The sequence below is a fragment of the Cydia pomonella genome, chromosome 16 (assembly GCF_033807575.1).
Source record: "Cydia pomonella isolate Wapato2018A chromosome 16, ilCydPomo1, whole genome shotgun sequence".
Taxonomy (NCBI): Eukaryota; Metazoa; Arthropoda; class Insecta; order Lepidoptera; family Tortricidae; genus Cydia; species Cydia pomonella.
In genome coordinates, this window is record NC_084718.1 from 12,111,228 (window position 1) to 12,137,511 (window position 26,284).

General features: G+C 36.2%; 1 long non-coding RNA gene across 1 annotated transcript in view; it reads right to left on the reverse strand.

Moving 5' to 3' along the window:
* Positions 1-26,284, reverse strand: part of LOC133526365 (uncharacterized) — a 127,407-nt gene that overhangs the window by 733 nt on the left and 100,390 nt on the right. The window contains exon 2 of the long non-coding RNA XR_009800719.1: positions 2,099-2,154. This is a non-coding gene — a long non-coding RNA (uncharacterized LOC133526365). The remainder of the gene's footprint in view (positions 1-2,098; positions 2,155-26,284) is intronic.

Sequence of the window (26,284 nt, forward strand, 5' to 3'; positions counted from 1 at the left end):
ATAAAAACGGTAAAAAAATTATGTTTGTTGTATGGGACCCCCTTAAATATTTATTTTATTCTGTTTTTAGTATTTGTTGTTATAGCGGCAACAGAAATAAATAATCTGTGAAAATTTCAACTGTCTAGGACAGGACACTTGTCTATCACGGTTCATGAGATACAGCCTGGTGACAGACGGACGGACGGCGAAGTCTCAGTAATAGGGTCCCGTTTGACCCTTTGGGTACGGAACCCTAAAAACCGTCGCTACACTCGAACTCGGCGTTACACCCGATGTCGCTATATCCACATGAATCTTATATTAAAGTATGCTTTAAATTCATGGGACTTGGATTAAAAGGCGCTATAGCCGAATGGTTGCTATAAGGTCGTAATAAATGAAATTCACTGTATTTTTTTCATTGTCTTCTATTCCATACACCTACGAGTAGCGTCATCTTTTAGAAGGAGCTGAAACTACATGGAGAAGTACAACTGGAATACGAAACGTGAGCGACAAAACACCATGCAGCCAAGCTCCGTAATCAAGAACAGTTCTTAACAGTACGCGAGTTTTCCGCGAGATGGCGCTTTTCATGGCAAATGGAAACTTCTGTGAAATAGAAATAATTATGCTATTTTACTTGTTTGTTATTGCATGCGCTAAATACAACTATTGCTACACAAGTTATTATAAAAATTGGTATTAATAGATGTTTTAAACAATATACTAAAAATAAAATTTACAGTACATATGGTGCTACTTTACCCCACTCGTGCGAAAATGAGCATATTACGTTACTGTGTCGAACATTTAAACGGCCATATGTACTGTAAAACGTTGTACGATATACATGTGCGAATAGGTAATTCGCAATTTATCGCCACTCATTTTGAATTTCCTATTTTTCGCACTTGTATCGTAAAGTACTATTTAAAAATAGACTTTGTCGACAAATCAATCCGTATAAAACTTGGTTTCTTGCTTTTGACATTAGATTCAAATTTATTGGTGCGGCCGGACATTACATGGCGGGACTCGCGGAGTGCCGAGCCGCTAATACCTAAGAAAAAATTTTTTTTAATGCGGTTGCTCAAAAAGTGCAACTTTATGTAGCTGTTTGTAAATCTGTTTTTTTTTTTTTGTCTTCTTTGTGGTGCAATAAAGAATATTTACTTACTTACTGTTTAGCGTGCGGAAAGTTGGATTTCGCGAACTAGTGCTTTTTACTTTTCCACTTGTTCCAATTCATGACTACTTATTGATGAGTGTTTATGTTAGTTTCCTTTAAAAGTCATAGTCAACATAAAAACCTACTGTTTATTACTTACCTCTTCATCATTATAACACGTTTATTTTTTAATACTTATTTAATATTGAAAAACCGTTCTTAATAAGTTGTCAGAATGGAACGCAATAGCTGCCGAAACGCATGTCAAACAAGAGGCGTTTTTTCTTACTGCAAGCATGTTTTAAGTTTCCAAAGGCAACATTCGATATATATTTTTATACAATTAAATATACAATACAAAATAATCGTAAATAACGATACTTAGGTAATAATAGTATAATATTTTATATTTACAATTGTTTCTGTCTTATAAAACATGCATAAAAAAGTACTTGTTGTTTTTCTTATTTTTTCGCAATTATTCGTCGCGTATTAAAAAACATAGTTCGATACACGTGCGGAAATGTCATTCTTCACTCGTCCCGAATCTTGTCACTCGCCTACGGCTCGTGGCAAGATATCTAGGTACTCATGAAGTAATGACATACTTTACGCACTAGCATCGAAATGTACTATTTTTTGTATGAAATAACGGCTCGGCACTCGAATTGCCGCATGTTTGGCCGCACCCTTAAGTATGTAATTCAACAAGTCGTTTACTTAACACACCAATAGTAATCATTATTCAATATTCTTTTTAGATTCGAGGATACAAGACAGCCATTCACTGATACTCAGTCTGTACTCTGTCTTCTACAATATACAGAATGATTCAGGAGTCATGGAGCTTACCACATTAGAACTAACAATTCTCATACAACTTTTCGTTCTCTTATTAGATGTTTCGCAATAGGAAAGAAAACGTAATAAATAAGTGGTACTCACTCCTCCAGCACTCTTGAAACCGGACCTTCCGCGCCTCCAGCGGTCCCGCTGAAGACCTAAAAATAATAAAACTCTAATTATTATTATCAAATTTACGGGTGTATAACCTATCGCTGACAGAACGCAGGTTACGCAGGGTCGACTCACGAACCAGCCCGCGTAGCCAACATGCCAATCGTTAACGCTCCGTATAGCGAACGAAACGCGGACGTACGAAACGCTTGCAGAGGCAAAGGCACAAGACGAAGCGAAGACTTGGGAAGACTTGGAACGAACTCAAGCACGAAGCTCAAGACCGATCCAGATGGCGGCGCACTGTGGACGCCCTCTGCCCCATCTAGGGGACATAAGACAATAAGTCAAGTCAAGCGTTAACCAAACCGTGCTGCGCGTGCTCCTAGGCTCTCCAAAACAAGGCGAGTGACTAAAAACACGTGAGTGTAAACCGTAAAATTAGTTTAATGTTAATATATCTCACGACAGTTAAAATTCGATGATCGGCATGTTGGCTACGCGGGCAGATATACTTAGACCTATGTAGTTATTCGTAACAATCTATACGACGGCGACGTCAGAGATCATATGAACTGGTTTCATTTTCAAATTACAAATTAAAACAACCCTCCGACTTCCTCTTGATAATGTCTCGACGACTGTTTTGGGTCGATAAAACTCATAAAACGTAACGTAAATAATGTGCGGAAGTCACTTTGAAGTTAAATTACGAAAGTTAATTTATCTTAAATAGAAGTTAATCTCAAGTTAGATTGAGAACATGGACGAAATATAAGAACGATCCAATGAGGATGAATAACAACTGAAATACTTAAAGGAGCCACTACAAATGTCGCTTAAGAAACGTTACTCTTTTAACCCTCAAAAAATTGTAGAAGTTCGAGTTTATTTTGTAATTGTTACTGGTCTTAATAGGTATATTAAAGCGTAGTAACTAGGGTTTGCAATCCGAATATCCATATATTCAAACTATCCGAATATCCGCGAATAATAATATCCGGCTAATACAACTCAAAATATCCGAATAAACGGATAATTTAGATAACACATAAATAACGTTTACAGTACATATGGGGCTACTTTATAGCACTAGTGCGAGAAGTAGCATATTATGTTACTGTGTCGAACATTTAAAGGGCCATATGTACTGTAAAACGTTGTACGATACATGTGCGAATAGGTAATTCGAAACGAGTGGCGATAAATTAAAACACGACCGAAGGGAGTTCCTATTTTTCGCACTTGTATCGTAATGTACTATTTTAACTATGTTTTAATACAAAGACGTTACTTACCCCAAGCAATTTTAAATGATTAGCTAACATAATGTCATCTTTAAAGGCGTAATTAATAAAGAGGCTTTATATATGGATTAACTGGTTTATATTTGGAAGTACATCTAGTGCCTCACCTCTCTTCTCTCCCGTCCTGTCCAAGTGATCGAGCCAGCGAAGACGTGCGGCTATAATTTCGCCAATTATATCGGGTGCCGCAACTAGCTCTCTAGCTACCTATTTTTCCTACGCCTCCAACTTCTATATTCATCTCTGATAGGTCTCAGAATCTTCCGCCAGAATTTCGTCTTCATCACTAAGAGCTTGTTCTCTTTTTTTTCGAGTCAGAGTCCAAGTGTAAAACTTACCCATACATCAAAATGTACCGCGGTTCTTGCAATGAAAGCAATAATAACTATCAATAAAAAAAACAGGGCCTTTGTCTATAACGAATAATCATCAACAACTAAACTAAAAATTGCATTCGTGTTATTTTTACTCTGCATGAGTCTCCGCCTGATAAGTAATGTGATCTCAAAGCATCCTATAAGCTGTCTGTGAAACTGAATGTCCCCATTTATTTAATAGTTCTATAGTCCTAGGTGTTATTTTTTTGCCCATAGTTCTGTTGATTTACGCATTTTTTTAAAGTAAGATGCTAACTCGCATTATGGCACTCTAGTATCACAGCCGTTATCAACTCCACGCTTATTTTGTAGCTAGTTTTACGAAGTGTATTACCTGGAATAAATATTTTGTTTCATTTATAATTATCAGAAATTATCCGAATATTCGGATAGTACAAATTTTATTATTCGAATTATCCGATTAATAAAATGAGACAGATATTGCAAACCCTAGTAGTAACGTAAGCACGGGTGTAATGCTCGTAATAATGGTCAACGTGAATTCGATTTTATATTGTCATCGACGTATCCTAAAAACATGTTTAATTACAGTTATTTTACTTTAAAGAGTTTAAAGTATAACTTCCGTTTATTATTAGTAATAGCATTGCTAATAAGATTACCTGACGACAGAGACACGTGTTTCGGCCTTCGGCCCGCCGTTTCGCTTAATCGCTTATCTAAGACGTTTACAATGCTGTCAACTTCGCTGCAGCACCCTAAACTGCATGTCGGCGTAAACTACTAAAATACTCCTATTCGGAGGATATTTACATTATTTTGAAGGTTGATTACCTATGTAGAGTGATTGTAGAACCAGCCTGTAATGTATTTATAGTGAGGTGCACTTGTCTTATACTCGTATTATTAAATTATTACACAACTCCTTGTTAGTCCTCGCAGACGTAAGTATATAGTATGTAGATTTCCTCATGACGTTTTCGTTTACCGAAAAACTTATTAGTGATAAAGAAAGAAATCACATTTTGTGTCCAATCAAATCTCTAATGATTCGCTTTGCCACAAGTCCGGAATAAAAAGCTTTATATATTCGGTCGTTATATCTCTTGCCGGAGATATTGCTAAAACAATATCCGGACTACGCTGTGACCGGACGCGATATTTACGCTACACATTCTCGTAATATCTATTCTTCTTCGTCGTACCTAGGACATATTAAAGGAAAAGAGATGGACTTTTATTTTTGAATGTGGAGTTTCAAAAGATATCTCGCTATTTTGAGCTGTAGCTTGAGCGAATACCTCATTATTATAGATATAAGTTTTTTTACAGACCGCATAATATATTATTATTGTAGTACATACATAATGGATATATACAGAGGATTACTATAACTATCTTAAATCTAAAATAGGCCCTTGAGACATTGTACCAAGCATGCTGGCGGCAATTCCTCGTTGTATCGTAATACTGATACCACAGTATATATACTGTGCTGATGTATCAGCACGCACACAGCACAATGTATTGTGCGAAGAAGCGGCCAGCTCCTCGGTCACCAGTTACGTCAACCAGACGTTTCGCGATTTCTGCAAAAAAACTTGTACGCGCTGGGACCCCATGGAAAGATATAAATTTAACTTCAACTTAAATTGCCTTATTTTATACTGCCACTATTCTACAATTGTAGAAAGCGTCATATTTGAGGTAATCAGTATAAGAATATGCGGACTATTTACGCTGGGCAGACCGAACTCTGCATACTGTATTCATCAAAACTATTCCTTCCCGATGTTGTATAACCTTATTAAAACTTTTTAAATTTAAACTTCAGTGTACACCTGGAAGCCAATTCGAACGAACCTACATTTAGACATCACAATTCTATATCTTGTGACTTCAACACTTGTGACGGGCGAATGATAACAAAACATCATTTTGATATAAAAATGCAAGTCTGAATTGGCCTCTTGGAATAACCATTGTTATACCATTATCATTGCCTTGTTTTATACTACCACAGTTTTAGCATGAAGCGTCATAGGTACAAATACGAGTCATAATAGCTATTCCGGAGATATTGCCAACACAATATCCGGACTACGGAGTATGCCGAGCAGACCGAAACCGAACTCGAGATTTACCCTGCACATCGAATGTTTCCGGTGGCTTTTATATGTATTATGGGGAACTAAACGGTTGATTGAATATATTTTACCCGGAACAAATATATTTGGGATGTTTGTAACGAGCAATCGTGATATTTATAACAGAAATTGAAATATTTATTGAAATTTTATAGGTTTTCATCGGTTTTCATAGTGTTCTGATTATGCTAGTAAAAAATAGATAAGCGGGTGAGGTAATTAATAGAATCAGGCGTTACTTTGCGGAAATCCATGCTAAATAAAGCAAGAAATATTACTTTGCTAATTCGCGAGAAAATAACGTGTTAGACAATCAGTGCTAACCCGTTATACTTACTTGCGTATTTTTACATGCAATTTCTCTGAAGTTTCAGCTGTCGGGTGTCAGACCGTCAACATCTCCAGCATCTCCTGAGGATGCATGACACGTGTCGAGTTTTGTACTTTTGGTGGTGGGTTGTTATATTTATTTGCGTATTTATTTAAGCGGTTGGAGGGTGGGAACATTAATTGCATGTAAAAATACGCAAGTAAGTATAACGGGTTAGCACTGATTGGCTAACACTTTATTTTCTATTAGCAAAGTAATATTTCTTGCTTTAATTAAGCAGGTGAGGGGTTTAAAATTATCTACTTATCTACACGCTCATATTTTCTTATCAGAAAACCGGTATTCCTGCTGCTGACTGTACGTTATACACCGTGTTTTTTAGATTTAATTTCAAGGGTGGATTCCTGACCTTAAATTAAGTAACTTTCTCAAAGACACCGGTATTCTAATTAACTTCATTTCGGAGATAATCAATAATTTATTTTTATCTTATAAGGCCCTTACGAGCGTATACACTTTCCTTAGGGCCTGTTTACATATTGATTAGTGTTTAGTACGAGTGTGTACATTTGCTACTTAACGTAAGTACTATCTTGGATGATTGATGTTTTGAAAATTAACCATGCCATTTAGTTCCCTTAAACGTACCTACCCAAACCCCGGAGTTAACGGAATTCGATAAAAACACGGTGTATAGGTATATTATGTATGTATTGTACGTGTATGGACATGTAAGCTCCTTGCATTCACAATTCCCTTCCTTTTCATTCCTTCTTAGAAGTCTAACAAGCACATAAATCCTACGCAGGTTTAATAAAGGACTGAGGTAAGTACGTATGAAAAAAGATTGCTTGTATTTCAGATAGAGCTAATATTGGATGTTTTCAGTCTAATGCCGATGCCAGTCTAGTGTCAACTCAACTGTATTACTTACACATTAAGGTAGATTTTTAATTTTTTACTTTATAGTGAGAAAGTAGGTTAACATGTAACTGTAAGCCATAATTTGACTTATATTAGGTAATCAAGACCTCACGCATACAACAACAAATACACATAAAAACATTACTTTTCCTTCTTAAACACTTGAGTAATAAGTCTTGGAATAAATTGCGCTACAATACGATACCGGAATTGATCTTTATCCTAATTTAATTGGAAAACGATGTAAACAAATACTCGAATTAATGAAAGTCCGAAATTCCTTAATGAAGTTGTTTACTTTGTGCGCGTAATGGATTAATGAAATAGGACACGAACACGTGAAAGGGTCAGCGTTTGTTGCAATCATCAAAAGGGCCTGGCGTTTGTATGTAATTACTTTTTCTGTTCGCGTGTAGGTACGATATGAAGCTTTTGTGTGCTTCGAAGGATGTTAGAAGTAAAATAAAAATAGTTTAGGGGCCTAATCTAAGAACAAGTAGTTATATGCGGATCGGATCAACTGCTACGATGAATTATAAAAATATTTAGTCTTAACTTACCTACTAAATAAGGCAGCGTCAGATAATCATAGTCATTGATATTATATGTTTACGTATACGATCTATCGTTCTTTTATACCTGATGACCCAGTGTCAATTTTGTTACTCAAACAAAATTTGATTGGTTGCACGTTGCACCAACCAACCAAGCAATAATGACATTTGCTTGGTTGATAGGGAACTTTAAATAAACTTTTACTGTTTCATGTATTAGTTAGATATACATAAGTATAGTCTTCGTTATAATGATTCATACAAGACTGGCTTTATCTTTCCCTCCCGATCTAGTTTCTCCGTTTTAAGGACACAGAAAACTTCCAAGATCCTCATGATGAATTATTCTATTTTCGCTAGACAACTTTAAAACTTGTAAGTTATAAGAAACAGGCGAACGTTACTTATAGTCTTAATTTCCACTTGAGACTTCCAAATTGTTCGCAATGCCCTCGTTGCCTTTCAAATTAATGTAGCTCCTCTTACCTGTATATTTCACATAGATACAACTCTTTGTTGTATTGTATTTGCTAAAGAAAACAAGCACTTTATTCAATGTTACTTTAGTATGGGAATAATCAATGTAAACATCCATTTAATATAGCAGAGAATTTTATGTTTAATAAATGTATTATGAATTTATGACAGTCTGACATGGCGTGACTCAAAGTAAGTTTCAAGTATTTTTAAGTTTTTAGTTTTGACATAATATGACTTATTCATTCGTATGGAAAATAATTTGCTTACGTTCATAAACAGAAACGTTTTTCTTTTCTATACGGGTCTTTTAGGTGATTTTTAGTGAAAAACAAGATTATCGTGTAGTGCTTGAATTCTAGCCATGTCGTGATTGATGTAAGAAAAGACGTAGCTTTTGCTGCAGCAGCAGGAAATGTGTGAGTACCACCCCCATTACAGATCCGCTCGGCTGGAATAAGTTACTCGATCCAGCATCCCCAATAATAGTAAATTTAGTACACAGCTCCAATTGTTGCGATGATCGTCTCTGTCGCTTCCGGGAACTTGGCAAGTGGCTTTGTGAAAGCGCCACCATTAATTTCAAATTTATATGTAAATACAGCGCTTGTAGTTGCGCCGCCAAAAATTGCAGTCGCTGCACCGGTAACTTATATACCTTAAGATTTAGCGTGAATATATACTCTATAGAACTCAAAGCTTCAAAATCATTCAATCGCGCGAATAGGTACCTTAGAACCTTCCCTGTCCGGGTGACCCCAATATTGGGGTCATGATGGTCATGAAGCTTTTTTCAGGAGTCCGTGCTTCTACTATTGGTTTCACAACTTCAAATGACTTTGACACTTGGATTTATGACTTTGTCATATCATTTTGTATTGAAACAGTAAGCGTGTGCTGTTGTGTAATATAACCTCTGTGAAATAACCCAACAGATAGGTGGAATAAGACGGCCAGCCCGAGTAGCAGCCACAGTCGCTAAATTTAATTGGGTTAAGTCGTTCATAATGGAATCTTAAATGTATTCGGACGGGTAAAAAGTTCCAATGGGAAATTCATTCTGCTTCACAACTTATCGAGTCGCGGCGGCAATGAGTTTGCTTTGTGTTGACTGAAGGTTCTGTATTGAGGTTTTATGGTCGAATTAGCCATCGCGCTCGTACAATCGTCATCAGATGTATCGGAGCGGACAAGGTGTTTAAAAATATCTGAACACATGACGTGTTCAGATATATGCACCTCAGCCGCTCCGATATACGCATTTCCCCAACGTTAAAAAAAAGATACTTTTTATCAATTATCATCATTATTCCATGCAGACGAAGTTGCGGGTAGAAGCTAATTGTGAATAAGTATGATAGCTATGAAATTGATTATATCTAAAAATCTCTGATTTCCAATAGGAAAGATGTGGATAAAGAATCGCTTTAGTTTTACTATTACAAGTATTATTTAGAACAAATTAAATTATTTTTCGTAATAGTTTTGCCTAAAAATGTACAAGGATCTTTTGATGAGGATCCTCATTTCATTCAGGATTATCATTTCCGGCTGATTACGACCACGGCGACCACTTTTTTTTTTTTTTTTATTTATCCAAAAAAGTTGGTACAATATACATTTACATAATATTTCGCCAAACATAACGTTTATCGGCGAATGTTGCACTCACTTACAGTTTTTGTGTACCCGATCTTATCTTATGAACTATTTATTTATCTAAGTATTTATGATTATGACTTATTCTAAGTATTATATGTATGTATGTAGGTGTGTATTGTTTTTCTTATCTGAAAAAACTAGTTGCCCAAGCTTGGGATCGTTTTATATATTTTATTTATTTATTTTTAAGTTGAGGCACGTTTTGAGTTGAGGTATTTAGTAGCAACTTTTTCAGTTTCATTTTAAACACGTTTTTGCTGCTACACTCGTCTCGACTGTTAATTAGCTTGGCGCTCATGCGCCCGAAGATGGTTGACGTAGCCTATCTTCGAGGTGTACCCCCGTTGAGGACATGTGAAGACACCAGCTAAAAAACATAGTACCCGTATAGAAGCACATTATTTTCATAACCATTCGTACAGTGAATGTCGTTGTTTATGTGTTACGAGAACACTAATAGTGTAATTAGACAAAAAGTAATTTGAAACCCTAATAAAAGTGTTTCGTCCACATTTTTCAGTCGTGAATAAGGCTAAACACGCAATTTGTAAAGCAGGGCTCGTTTTAATTTAATCCAACGCTTATTTTCTACATTTATTCCACTAAAGATCAAAAATATGTAATCATTATTTGTCTTATTACAATGGAATAAAGTACAAAATTTTAAATATATCTTTAAAGGGACTGAACAAGAACTTCACGAGTTACTGTCTTAATTATGCCTGAAACTGTCTATTACAGTCACTTGGACTAATGACTGTAGCCAACTTGTTAAGTACGGAATGTTGATGCTGGTTACCGCGACATACAGATTACCACCCCTAGACTCAACATTAGTAACCTCTCGATACTTGCGTTCAACACACAGGTTCATTTATAATGAGAAGATACGCTGCAAGCCGAACCAATCAGTTTTCCGCTCCACACTGACTTATACTCTATTTTTCTACATTTTCTTATCTCCATCTCTGTCACTCACAAGAACGTCAGAGATGAAGAATTACCACATAATACCGCCATATCATCGTTTGTCTGAGAGACGTAGGTACTATCTTCAAAAAAAGAACCTTGGGGGTTATCATCTAGCCCCATTTTCTTACTGAAAATTTAATGATTTTTTTTTGACGTGTACTTGTGGATCCTACAAGACTGGGTAGTTCAGTTTTACTCTCTTATTTATCAGAATGAGAGTGCTACGCTTCGTGCGCCTTGCGGTTATCCACACTGCTACGAATATGCAAATCGCTCCGGTGTATGAGCGTGTCAGCGCTATGTACATATATAGCGATGTCACATACGCACACCGGAGCGACGTGCGAATTCTCATACAATACAACGTGCTCCGTCTATCATTTAGTGATCTGGGCGGCAACATAGCTTAATGGCACTTGGCAAAACTACTTCGGACAATATTGTGCTTCCGCTAACTTAATTACGCCACACGCCACTACTTCTTAGGCGTCGGTTCCTAGTTTCATAGCAACAGTTGAAACTTATGAAGACTTAGAACGTACTTATAGGCAACTTGTACATTGTAAAGCTATTTCACGCAAAATGGTGTCGATTTGCGGAAAATACCCAGCAAACTAACATAATTTATTGCCGGTAAGAAAATTGATTAAAAATAGCCCATTTACTCGTAAGCTAACTTTGCACCTACTTGAATAGAAGAAAGTGAGGGAATGTCAATATAAAAATCATATTTTAATTGAAATTTGATATTAAGTAATGATGCTATCTTTTTTTGTCTTTTCGAGTTAACGAATATGTCGCCCCATAAACACAGACTTAATTAATAAAGTTTTAATACCTTTTCAACTACATCGGACATGGGGTTCGATAGGTAGGTATTACATAATCCAATGGACCAAATTTTACCGCTAAAAAAACCCCATTTATGGTTCCACAGTTCCAAAGCTCAGTCCTTGCCATGTCAGGAACTACATATTGGGATCCCCGGTTTCGACATTTCCTGTGACGTCCAATTCCGTAGTCACCTAGAAGGAAAGGCTGTGCTGGCATCCAAAAAAAGTTGGTGTGCTCAATAAAGCGAGGTGATACTTTACTCCGGGGCAAAGACTGCTGCTATATAAATCGCAATTCAGACCCCACGTATGGGGCTCTTTAAAAAAGAAGTGAACAGGTTTTTAAAGGGTCGGCAACGCGCATGTAATATCTATGGTGTTGCAGGCGTCCATTGGCTACGGTGACTGGCGGGCCGTATGCTGCTTTGCCACCGAGGTGGTATTAAAAAAAATTGGACTATCACCGCCACACTTATTTAGTCTTTGCAAATGTCATGCCGAGTGCTTTGTTCAACTCTGGATTTAAGAGGAAGAAAATGCATACCAGAAAAGAAAGTCCAATAAAATTTGTTGTGTACCTATGTAATGTTTAATGTCAAGCGTGTAGAAGTTAGTGCGCATACATTTTCATCTGTTTGTGCAGCGAGATGAGTGGAACGATCGGTACATTTTTATAAGTTGCTTTTTAACGTTGACAATAAAATCCCAATAATACAGATATTCTAAGCAAACAAATAAAATAAATGTATAATTGAAGTTGAAATAAGAAGGATATTAAAACAGATGTGGCTAATTGCAATTGTTAGGAAATGAATTATGGTCGTAAATAATTGTATTTTAAGTCGCTTTATTCCATTTTCTTTTTTTCCATTAAAGAAATTTTTTGTATATTTTAGATTTTTTGATTTTTTTTATATGGACTATGAACTATTTAAATATTACGTAATATTAATGGCAAGCCTTTTTTAAAAATAATATGCTGATGCATCTTATATAGGCGTTATATATGATACAATAATATAAATGTTATTTCTTGTTTCTTACCTAAGTAGGAAACGATCGTACGACGAGTAGTGTTTATTAAATTGCAACCTGTCTCAACAAAAACAAAGTTCGTAAGTAAAGTTACTCCCCGAAAGTCACTTGTTTATTTACAAGTACTTTAATTAATAAAAGAGAAACGACAGTTGACGGACAAGGGACAAAGTAGAATATTGTCTGCAACAAGGCGTCACGACAGTCACGACCTACTGGCGACTGGGATTTTCACCGAGTTAATTTTGGCGTAGATAGAAGCTTGTTGTAAATCTATTTTTAGTGTCGACTTTGTCACTTAAGGGAACTGTGTCATAGTATACTCTGAAATGTTGCACAGAGGGTTCAGTTTTTTTTTCTTTTTGTTTTGTTTTCAACCTAAAACAGAGTCCACAAAAAAAATGTGATATCATAGTAATCTGTGAAATGAAGCTTTTCAGGAAACGATATTTAATAACGCGGGAAACCTACATTTAATAAATTACCTAGCCATAAAATAACGAATTGAGCTTACCGAGAAGATAAGAATAGGTACGCAATACATTTATTCAAACTAAAACGTAAACACCTAGTAAAACCCATAGCGCAAAATAAACTTGTATTTTCTAAAACCCAAAATAAGGCCTTTCTAAGAGCGTTTCATGTAAATCTAAATATGCAAATGACATCAGAGAAAGGAGTGCGTACCGCCAATAATAAACCTCATCCCGAGAGTTCCGTCTGAGAGAGGCTTAAGTTTTATTTGCTTTGTGGAGTAATTTCGTGAAATGCTATACTTTAATAAAGAGACGCTGTAGGCATGGTATTGCTTAGAAGCAACCAATGAACCTGCATAACTGGGTACCTAATGCTTACTCCATTATATATAACAGATCACCACGCACGTATTATACCAACCTGTTCAATGAAAAACATCGTGAGACTAATTCTAATAAGGCCCGGCCCAGTTTCGCTTCTGGGTTGGATTAGATCGTAGAAACTAGTGCCTACTCCGACTACTACCCCATCAGGCTCCCATGAACCGTGACAAAATGCGAAGACAACCCTAAAAAGATAATCGGGTCTCTATTGTTTCCCATAAAGTTTTAAGTCATAATGTATTGTTTGTCCGCTTTTTCGTTAGTCATAATTTGCATTAACTTTTAAGGATTGCCATAAAACTAAGCTAACCTTACCTAACCTATCTATAGGGGGACCTAAGGAAATTCCTGAAAAGTAAACTGTTTCAGAGTTATGACACTTATGACTAATGATAATATGACTATCATTACATTATGACTTTCAATAATTATGCCAAACAAAGGGATCCGAAGATAATCATTCGATGATTTCGCTTCAAAATTCGTTTCGCCGAATGCGCCGAATATACCTTTTTTTCGAACAGTGTAGTTACAGCGTTACTTACTAGTGATCATTTATTGATGTCTACAGCGAGGGATTACACATTTCTAATAGATTTCATCAAGAATCTAAATGATGAAACAGCAGCAGGGTTTTTTTTGGTTAAAAAACTGCTTTGTGTTTTAATTGACCCGGAGTTTTGCGACTGCAATATCTCGAACAAAAGCTGCAAATGAGATTCTGCACCACCATTTTTGTTCATTAGTAACAAAGGCTGGACCAATTAAACATGAAAGTTATTTTAATTTTAATGATGATCGCTTTATTTTGAAATGAGTATGAATGCGACTACCAGCTGTAGATATTACAACGATATTATTGACAGTAATAACAATTATGGGATTATTGTAGAATAATGCGCCGGCCAAGAATTTAAGAGAATTTAAAGCGGATCTCTTACAAGCGGCTTTTTTGTAGGTGCTCGATACTCAGGTCAGAAAAGCTAGATATAACCGTGGGCCCATATAACCCGATAGATTTGAAAGGTATATTCTTGTTTAAATATACCTACTGACAGTACCGACAGACATAAAAGTTTTAAAGAAAACTCACATAATTTATTTGTAAATGAAAAAACTTTACTTATTCGTAGCGATGTTTTTTTTTTGTTCGCCAAGTCATATAACATTTTTTGCTCCTTATGACCCCAGGAATGCCTGATTGAAATCTGTCAGGTTATATGGGCACACGGTGGATAATTTAATATTTACTAGACTAGTATGATCAGACAGTAATTTTGTTTGCCTAATTGAATTTAACGTGCCCAAATAAAATATTATTAAGAACTAGGTACGATTTACTATTTTACTTTCGACAGGTTCCTAAATAAATTACACGTACTGTCAACTCACCAAGAATAAAGATGAGGAACACGTTGTTAAGAAACTTGTCTTTAAAGCAAGGTATGGTTAAGTACCTGGAAGGTAAACCTAATCACTGTCCCAACTTAGTCGCTGGAATAATTAATAATCAAACGAACTTACCTGTGAAGTTTGATTACAATTATGCGAGTATCCAAATCCAAGACAACAAATATAATTTACTAGCAGCAGTACACGTTATCGTGCAGTCCAAGTCACACATTTTAGAGATTATAGTATTTAAAAAACAAGTTCGCGCCGTCCCTCTCACTCGCTACGCTGCGTTCCTGCTTCGACATCGCTCCTCCAGTACTCATTATTTCAGAGTTATTTTTGTGTTATTAACAGAGACTATTTTATTTTCATTTTTGGGGATGGGGGGCGGGTCTTTGTTGTCTTGGATTTGGATACTCGCATAATTGTAATCAAACTTCACAGGTAAGTTCGTTTGATTATTAATTATACTTCGTATCCAAATCCAAGACAACAAATATAATTTACTAGCAGATGTTCAGAGCTTTGTATTTAAATTCAAATCCTGAATGCGAAAATAAAATAAAATATCGATATCAAATCAGTATGTTACGAACATACTGATATTATTGATTTTGACTAAAGAGAACAACGTACCACCTAGAAGTTATTAATTTATATCCAATTTAAATAATTATTTATGTATCCACATAGTATAAATGTAAAATGTATGTATAGCATAATAAAATTAAGGAGTGAAATTGCTCTTGGTATTTCATTTCGTTAATATTAAAAAAGTATAAAACTTTCTTTGATTTCACTGTAGTATATTGATAAAGTTGTATATATCTTAATATTCACAAGGTACAACTATTTTTATGTCATTTACAAGCCAGGACGCCATTAAGTGTAAATGTGTTTTCAAGCTTTAGTTGGCTCTAAATAAGATTTAGATGGGCATTTTCTGTCTGTAACCATATAAACAAACCATTTTGTATAATTTAGAATTTACCAACCATTCTCTGGATGTAATTACAACGGAGACAAACAAGCATACGGCCTGCCTGATGGTAAACAATCACCGTAGCCTATGAATGCCCGCTACTGCAGAGGTATATTACATGCGCGTTACTGACCCTAAAATATAATCTAATTTTATGTTACGACACTTTAAAGTTAATTTTGAATACAGCAATCAATACTTTCCTCGGTAAATAGCCTTTGAGTGAGGTAGATAAAGGAGAATTTTCTTCATTGTAAAGCTACCATAAATATCAAGGCTATATGTAAGTACTTTAAAACTAAGTCTGGACAATTACTAATAGAGTATCCTGTAGGTATTAAGTATTTGAAACTTATCACTTTGAAAATATAGATGGACTAATTTTAGTTATTACCACAGATCAAGAAATAGTAATATGATATTAATTACAACTAAATAGCTAATCTCATCTGCTTATGCGTATCTGAACGATGATGGCTACTACGCTAACAAGTGGCAAGGAACTTAGGTAGATTATGTGTTATGATATATTTGTGAACAAAATATCTGGCATGACTTGTAACTTGTACTTCATTTTAAGGAGTAACATTTTTTAACGTTACCTACAATAAAACTGTACAGTGTGCATTGCGACGAAAAATGAAAACTATTTAAGCTTTCTTTTACAGCAAGACAATATGACAACCCGAGCATTTACATTTCAGACAATAATAATGTTATTGTTAAAGGAGTTCAACCCTTTATTGCGATTATTAATCTAGCTACTTAGCGCAAGCGACTGCAACACGTGGCAGCATAACTCTAGTTGCATGGTTGCACAATTTACAGCACTTATTTCGCGTCGCGGGATAGTGCATCAACGGCGGTTCACCTCTTGTTTGATGCGGCGATGTTCCCCTGAAGTTTGGAGCTGAGAATCCGTAAGTAAATTGTACCGGATTTATTACATTAGGCTCGTTGATATGGTATATTCTTGACAGCATATCAAAGCTGACGTTTGAAGTTATTAGGAGTATATAACAGCGTGATATGAGTACGAATCATAAATTTGGGTTAAAGGGTTTACAGATATATTTTTTCCTATATGTTGTTTACATACAGCATTTCTTTGTCTGTAAGGGCAATGACATTGCGTACATTTTGTTTAAGGTATTTTAGGCCGCATTAACACCTATTAAATTACCTCAGCGTAACAAGAACCTCCTTTATATTTCATTATTTTTACAAGTCCTGTAAACTTTAGCTCAACCTTAAATATTTTTGCTCTTTAGTCCCTTATATTTACATGCGTAAAGCTACTTCCAATACTATTAAAGTCTTCAATCATTACATTGGCATCAACACTGTTATAGTAGAGCAACGTTATATATCTTTGACGATATCATTTTGAGATATGTATAATGACCGACTGTAGACCGAAGAGCGAAGTGACCGAAGAGCGTAGCGACCGAAGTGCGAAGCGACCGAAGGGCGAAGCGACCAAAAGGAGCAAAGCAACCGAAGAACCAAATGACCGAAGCATTATAACCTCAACACTTAAAATGAAGCACATATAGCCTCGACGCTGCGGAAATGGAGGCCTCGATACGATTATTGTGGAATTGTATAGTACATATAACTTAAAGTGCGGCATATATCTTCGTCACTGCGACAGCTGCGACAGCGGACCCCTTGACACAATTATTGTGGAGTAATGATAGCATCCTCACTATGACGTGGGGCAAACTTAGCCTCAACACTACGACAGCAGAGCCCTCGACACAATGATTGTGGAGTAATGATAGCCTCCTCACTATTAAAGTGGGGTACATATAGCCTCGACGCTGTGAAAGCGGAGCCCTCGACACAATATTGTGGAGTAATGATAGCCTCTTCACTATTAAAGTGGGGCAAATATGGCTTCAACGCTGTGAAAGCGGAGCCCTCGACACAATGACTGTGGAGTAATGATAGCCTCTTCACTATTAAAGTGGGGCAAATATAGCTTCGACGCTGTGAAAGCGGAGCACTCGACACAATGGTTGTGGAGTAATGATAGCCTCATCACTATTAAAGTGGGGCAAATATAGCTTCAACGCTGTTAAAGCGGAGCCCTCGACACAGTGATAGTGGAGTAATGATAGCCTCATCACTATTAAAGTGGGGCAAATATAGCTTCGACGCTGTTAAAGCGGAGCCCTCGACACAATGGTTGTGGAGTAATGATAGCCTCATCACTATTAAAGTGGGGCAAATATAGCTTCAACGCTGTTAAAGCGGAGCCCTCAACACAATGATTGTGGAGAAATGATAGCCTCTTCACTATTAAAGTGGGGCAAATATAGCTTCGACGCTGTTAAAGCGGAGCCCTCGACACAATGGTTGTGGAGTAATGATAGCCTCATCACTATTAAAGTGGGGCAAATATAGCTTCGACGCTGTTAAAGCGGAGCCCTCGACACAATGATTGTGGAGTAATGATAGCCTCATCACTATTAAAGTGGGGCAAATATAGCTTCAACGCTGTTAAAGCGGAGCCCTCGACACAATGATTGTGGAGTAATGATAGCCTCATCACTATTAAAGTGGGGCAAATATAGCTTCGACGCTGTGAAAGCGGAGCCCTCGACACAATGGTTGTGGAGTAATGATAGCCTCTTCACTATTAAAGTGGGGCAAATATAACCTCGACGCTGTGAAAGCGGAGCCCTCGACACAATGATTGTGGAGTAATGATAGCCTCTTCACTATTAAAGTGGGGCAAATATAGTACCATGTCGACATCTCATTTATAAGAAAATGTTTATTTAATATGTGTTTTAATTTTGAACTATTAATTAATGTGCATTATAAAATTACATTAAAACTTTAATCAACACAGTTAATACCGATTTTCTGTTTGATGAATATCTTGTTGCACAGTAAACCTAAGCTTCTAAGTACTCACGGAAAGGAGAATTATTATTAGACGGAGTCCACAATATTTCACAAATCAAGTATATATTTCCATAATATATTTCATTTTAAATTATATTATATTATGTTAATCAAAGCTGTCTAATAATAACAAAGCGGGTAACTAACTGATGATCAAATTTAGGAGGCGACCACATCGATTGGACCCAAGACTCGACGATACCGCGATGTCCGATTAAAGCCTACTACCTAATCCGTCATGATCCATACGATAGATTCACTATGGCCCTCATATGGGGCATGGGACGCACGGTATCGGAGCACGCATAGCACGTCCCGTTTGTATACGTCGATTAATGGCATTAAACACTTTAAACTGTCAGTCAGACTAAATAGTCTTCCAATGTCTTATAGATTGTGTATTGATTGACATTACTCCTGTATATTTATACCTATAGGTATCCTCATAAGACGCTCATTAAACTTGTTGGTACTGTGTATGTACATTTGCATAAAGATGCGTTTTGTTATCATTCATAGGCACTTATTACCAATCGGCAAGGATTACCATTGTTATCTGTTTTATTGTATGGTAGGGTAGATCGGACATGGTAAAAGCCGCTTTCGTGAAACGATTACCTAGTATATATTAACTTTATTCAGATATGGTTTGTATATTTAAATCTGTACGCGAAAGCATCTCGTAAAAAAAAAATTGTGAGTGAACATTGCATTTTATGCAATCATAAAATGAAATCTAAATAATATTATATTAGTAAATAATACTATAATAGTACGTATTACAATTATTTAAAGTTCAAATTGTAATCTATTTGTAGCCCCATACTTATTTTTTCCGTAATTTATTTATTCAAAAAAGAAGGTAGTTGTAGTAAGTGATTTCGTATGAACATAAAAATTACTTACTTGATTTCTTAGGTAACAAGTTTATTACGCTAAACGAATATACCTACAATTTCAAATTGAAAGTTTAACTGCCATGTAAGTATGGCAAACGAGACTAGACTTGCCGAGCTGAATAAACATCAATTTTTCGTTCGAGGGTACGGCGGTCGGCAGTTCAAATAATGTTTTGATTCTATACTTCTTATTCAACGCACAATAAACATTAATCGAAACACAATTAGGTACACATATTTAGAGGAACACTATTTTGGCGAAAATACGTGTGACTCGGACTATCACAAAAACATGTAATGAGTACTGGAGGAGCGATGTCGAAGCAGGAACGCAGCGTAGCGAGTGAGAGGGACGGCGCGAACTTGTTTTTTAAATACTATAATCTCTAAAATGTGTGACTTGGACTGCACGATAACGTGTACTGCTGCTAGTAAATTATATTTGTTGTCTTGGATTTGGATACGAAGTATAATTGTAAGTTGAATACAACGTGCTGTGGCTATCGGCATTTTAATTAAACCTTCGTACAGGCTACAAGCTATGTTCATCCTAAATAATTGGCTTTCCGCCTACACTGAACTTCCCAACTTTTCCTATCCCCTATATGCTTGTGACGCTCGTGTGTAGTGACGTACTATTTTATCTTAAAATGTTGCTGGTATTAGCTAGGTTTGTAAGATTCTGTATACTTTGAACGGTTGGCAAATAAACTAATTTAATTTGGTTACTCTCTTGAGAAGTAAAAGTTTAGACTGTTTACTTAGTTGAAAATGTTCCCAAAATCTCAAGTAATTAGCCTACCGCCTACTGGAATTTAAATTGTACAACTTATCGAATACTTTATTAGATTAAAGTAATAAGCTATTTTGACATGATTCTTTACCTGTGTTAGTATTGTTACAATTAAGAAATTTTGATCAAAAGGAAAAAACGGAACCCTTCAGGATTACTTGGTTGTCCGTCTGTCTGTCCGTCCGACCGTCTGTCTGTCAAGACCCTTTACCTCGGGAACTTGTGGAGTTATCGAGTTGAAATTCAAACCATATACTGAAGTCTACAGTGCCTTGAAGATATGATAAAAATGAAACTTCTAAGTCAACGTAAAAAAGATACGGCCGTTTATGCCGCAAAAAAACATATATTTCGACAGAGCGAAAAGCTATATTTTTGGGCAAGTTATGTAAAACCTCATTAAGCACTAAGATATTATATTTATGAAATCTGTTTCTGGATCTCCTAACATACGTAATACTGAATATATATACAAGTACCTACATTCTTTAAGAACTAGTATGTATAATAAGCCTTTAAGCTATTTGTATTACCTATATGGAAAAGTTTTCAAACATGTGCCTTAATCCCTTTATTATGAGAACTTCGTATCGAGAGTAAGTTGAGAGGCTTTTACTCATGAATCCCAACTACGGAAAAAATGTGACTCCATCGTTACGAATAATATTTGGAGGTAAATCAATGCCTAACAATACACATCTTAAGTCAAATTTTATGTTAGCTACCAAAAGGGTAATGTAACGAAATGTCATTCTAGTGAAACCCGCAATGCTCCCAAACTTCAAAAGACATCCCGAGATTCCCGAGGCAGTTTAAACTTGATCAAGACCAATTCCTAGTTGTCAGATTGGCCAGGATGCCAACTCTGATTTAAAAATCACAGTAGTCTCTAGTTACTGATATCATTATGTACCTATATCTGACGCGCACAAATAAGTGCATTTTGATTGCATTTCGGGCACACCAATCAACACACGTAAGGAATCAGGTCTCTAAAGGCACCTCGCTCGCACTTGGTGCACTAGAGATGCCTAGTGACACGACTTAACCTTTTGTATGCTCCTGTCAAAAAATTGCCATTTATATAGCAATCATTGGATATATATTGAGCATATATATCAGCAGATGCCATGGAGCACCCAAGCATACCAAAGGTTTAGATCGTATGAAAAGATGAAACCTTTATCAAATTGTTGAAACAGAATTAGCCTCCAAGTCGACAAGCATCGACTTCGGTCGCGAACGTGAAGTTTCCAATGATTAGTTCTTGAATATCAAAGTTTCAACGAGGATATCCGATAACAGGAAACATAATAAAATTATATTAGTGTTCATAACCCGTAGACAGAAGTAGAAGTTTATAAAACATACTTATATTATATACCCACTCATCTTCATACCTTCAGAAATCAAATGCCGTAGTAAAAATAAAAATACATGGCATTAAAGTATGATACCTCCTAATAACAAAACACATAAAAATCTGTAATCGTAATGCGCAAGTACTCGAAATTATTGAAGCTATATAAGGATTTTAACTACAATGAGTATTAGGTACTAATTTTCATGCTCATCACAAAAACACTTGCTTTTACCGGAACCGAAGACCGCTACGTTCCAATAAATTAACGTCGTCAAAATACAAAATACCAAGTTATTCCCAAGTAATGGCTAAAAAATAACGCGAGCGAAATATTAATAACGGAGGCGTATTTCCGTGACATCACCATTCCTTCCAAACAATGAGGAATTTAATTAACATCCGTCACATGAACCGAAGTACGTGACAGACGCAATAACAGACCAATTTGTGCGTTGCATACAAATATTTTACATGTACTCTGAATATTGTGAACAAACTTTTAATATAAATCCTACATATTTATATGCCACATAAAAGTTTTATGAAATTCCCTGACAAAAACTTCCATAATTTTGTCAGACAATATCAATCATATAGTTGAAGGTTACGTGGATTTAGAATATTCACTAATTTGAGTGATAAGTATACTTTATACTAATAAAATGGATATATTTATCAGTCGGTGCCCTAACGTAAGTAACTACTTTTACACATGCGTCGCTTAATGACATATTTAATCCGTCAATCTCTTGCCACTATCGATGTGCCTGCTCTTCTTGAGCCGCCTGGCATTATCAGGGATGATGGCAAGAGGCCTGATGGGGTGTCCTTAGTTCCTTGGAGCTTGGGACGGATATTAGTATGGGATGCTACTTGCGTAGACACACTGGCACCGTCCCACCTCCAACGCCGCTGCGCCCGCTTTTACATTAAAGCGGGCGCAGCGGCGGAAAGCGCCGACATTTTGAAACGTAATAAATATAACAGCCTCGGTAGAATACCATTTTGTACCATTTGGCGTTGAAACTCTAGGTCCATGGGGTCCCAGCGCGCACAGGTTTTTTGGAGAAATCGCGAAACGTCTGGTTGACGTAACTGGTGACCGAAGAGCTGGCGGCTCGTCAGCATGGTACAATGCCTCAAGGGCCTATTTTAGATACATATAAGCTAGTTATAGTAATCATCTGTACATATCCATTATGTATATTTTTATTGTAAATAAAATATCTGAATTAGTAACTACTTATCCACTTTTATATACAGCTAGTATGGCAACGTGGGTCGTATTTGAGTTGGGGTGCTTAGGGGGCGTCCATAAATTACGTGAGGCTTTTTTGAGCATTTATGAAGATATTAAACCTACTTTAAAGAGGAACGCCAGAGTATTTCGGGCCTTTCTTTCCTCTGCTTCTCTAAGAAGCTGATTAACCTCATGTTGAACAAGTTTAACCAAATCCTCTTCATCGGGAACTTTTGTTTTGCTGTATTCCATAATTTTACCATTTCTTCTTGACAGCATATTTTTGTCTTGTATACGTGTCTTTTAACGTAAGCATTATAATATTTTCGGAAGTTCATTCTGAATCATTAAAAACGTCTCTAGAATGGTTATTAAGTGAAATATTTACTCGGGTAAACGAAGCAGGTCAAAACTTGTACGAGCATCGCTATTACTCGGCTCTTTACGCTGCGTCGTTTGTCACACGTGTCGATACGGCTGGTCGATAACTGTTAAACAATCGAAGGGCTACTGTGCTGCTCTGCGGGGTCCCGGCAGATACGGCAAACACTATTTTGTGAAATTTGCTATTTTTTTCAAAAAAAATTTTTTATTCCGATTCAACTTTACTTCCACGCAAATTTACACTTTTTTCCACTAAGAAAAAAATTACGTGATATTTGCTAAAAACGCCCCTCCCCCCCGAGTGAGATTTGGTAAGATTAAGCTTAACCCCCTGCCCCCCTTGAACGCCTCACGTAATTTATGGACGCCCCCTACTCAAATCATATGCCAAGATATGAGAGGCTTTATGATGATAATAATATTTTAGCGTAATAAGACGGCCGTAGGTACGACGGTTATCCTACCAGAAAACTCGAAAATATCATTATTGTATTCATAGAATTTCATGCAAATATTTCCATTAAAAGTTGTCTGGCCGTGTTTCCTTTGCCGTTACTGCTTTCCAATTATTTTCTGTAGGAAAAACTAGGACAGGAGACCGCACAGGAGATTTATTTGAATACTAATGATATAAAATTATGTACTGAAACTCTAATAAAAAACTGTTAAAAACTCTTTTTTTTTTCGATAACAGTTGTTGGATATTCAATTCCCAGTTTCGTTTTTAACATAAAGGTAGGCTCTATAATATATTTGTTATAATAACTATATACCTGGCTACTATATATTTTTATAATGTGTATGCTAGTCTTAAGGTATTTATCTATGGGCCACTAGTTGCCTGAAATAAAGGTATAAATATAAATATATATAGGTACCTATTAAAAAGCTTTGCCGTTCATAGCGAATTCCGTTAAAATAAATCAAATAATCGGATAGAAAACAGGAATGTACCGGGCATCTCCGCTTACAAAACTTCGCATTACACGTTACCTAAAATATTTACATAAGTACTATTTAATGCAAAATGTCATAATTTTATCCCAGTGTACAGTCAGGTGCAAAGAAAAGTCAGCTACATAGAACTTTGTATGTCAATGTGCTAAGCTAATAGGATGCTGACTGTACCTGCCTAATCTACGAGTGATAAGTTTATTTTATTTTTCTATTATTTATTATAAAAGTACTTACAAAGTTACAAGGCCCACACCACTATCAATTATGGGTGTAATCGAATAACTTGGTTACGAAATAATCAAGTTAGTCTCGACTCCCCAGTACTTTTATTAAATCTGTCGCTAAATCGCTTAATAGAATTCTAGATTATCAGACTTATTCTTATGTGTAAGAAAGAAACTGATTAAACATATGTACAACCTACCTACATAGGCTTCTTGTTGCTCTCCTAAAATCTATCGAAAGGTTTAGAAGAGTATCACAGAATAGTTAATTACGATGCAAGTGCGGAAAAAAAGTCGCAACGGGTGGCGATAACTTAAATCGACACGAGTTGCGAATTATGTAGGTACCTACTCGCACGTGTATTGTACAACATTTTACAGAACATATGGTTATTTAAACTTCCGACATAGACACACAAAGCACTAGTGCGGGAAAGTAGCACCATTATGCACTGTAAATATACTCGTATGTTATATGTACAGTCACGACTGAAAATATCGGTACAAAAAATTTGCCAAAATTATGTATACACTACCTTAATATATATATATATATATATATATAATATATAATCCTCCTCATCGTTTTCGATGACGGCGACCCCAAATAAACACACTATGGACGTTGTCTAGCATGAGCCCTAATGTGGCTGGCCAGGCCGAACTTGCTCTTAAATACTCTATTGCACGCGTGACAATAAAGACCTTAATATACGTGGGCAATAAAGACGTGTATACATATTTTTGGCACTTTTTTTGACTTTTTTGTGAGTGACCGTCCTAACATACAGCTAAAGCAAGTAACTAACATAAAGCAAGTTCACATCAGTTGAGTCAAAACGTAAAGTAAGTTTAATCGTGAAGACTTAAAAAGTATTTCATCAAAAACATATAAGTTTTTGTTCAATTTTTTCGATACGAGTATTTTAGTTAGTTTAGAAAGTCGTCCATAAAACCCTTACTTACCCTTAAACCATATCAATAAAGAAACAGAAAACGAAAGTTTATACGATTACACGATCTTACAGTAAGCTACTAAGTAAGGTAAATCCCCTAACGACCACACGATAAATATTCGGGGGTTATGTTTCTCTGTCACTGGTGAAGTGTTGAAATGGTCTGCACAACCTTGTATCCCCTTGAGAACGTAACTAATTCTGCTGCTAACTGTACACAAAGCTATTCTAGTAAAATAGCGAGCGTGTTCACGCTTGTGCAAAATGTGAAGATAAATATTTCCTTTTGTAGATAGTACTGCCACGGCTGAAGGCAAGGGTGCCGAGGACGGTACGTGTGACAGTTTTTTTCATATCATTTCTCATAAAAGTTTGAAAGCATCAAACTAGAGTTTGGAGCTCTCAAACTTTTTCCGTCCCGCCCCACTTGTGACCCCTGGCAGTCGTGAACCACATATTGTTTACCTCGTCGCCATTCTCCTCCAGTTTTCTAGACTGTCGGAGTTCTAATCGACGGTCGAGCAGTAGCTATTTCAGACATGAAATTTGCGGAGATTTCAGGATTATTTCACAGGAATCAAAGAATGGAAAATTTCGATTCCCATGTAAAACTTTGAGAATTTTC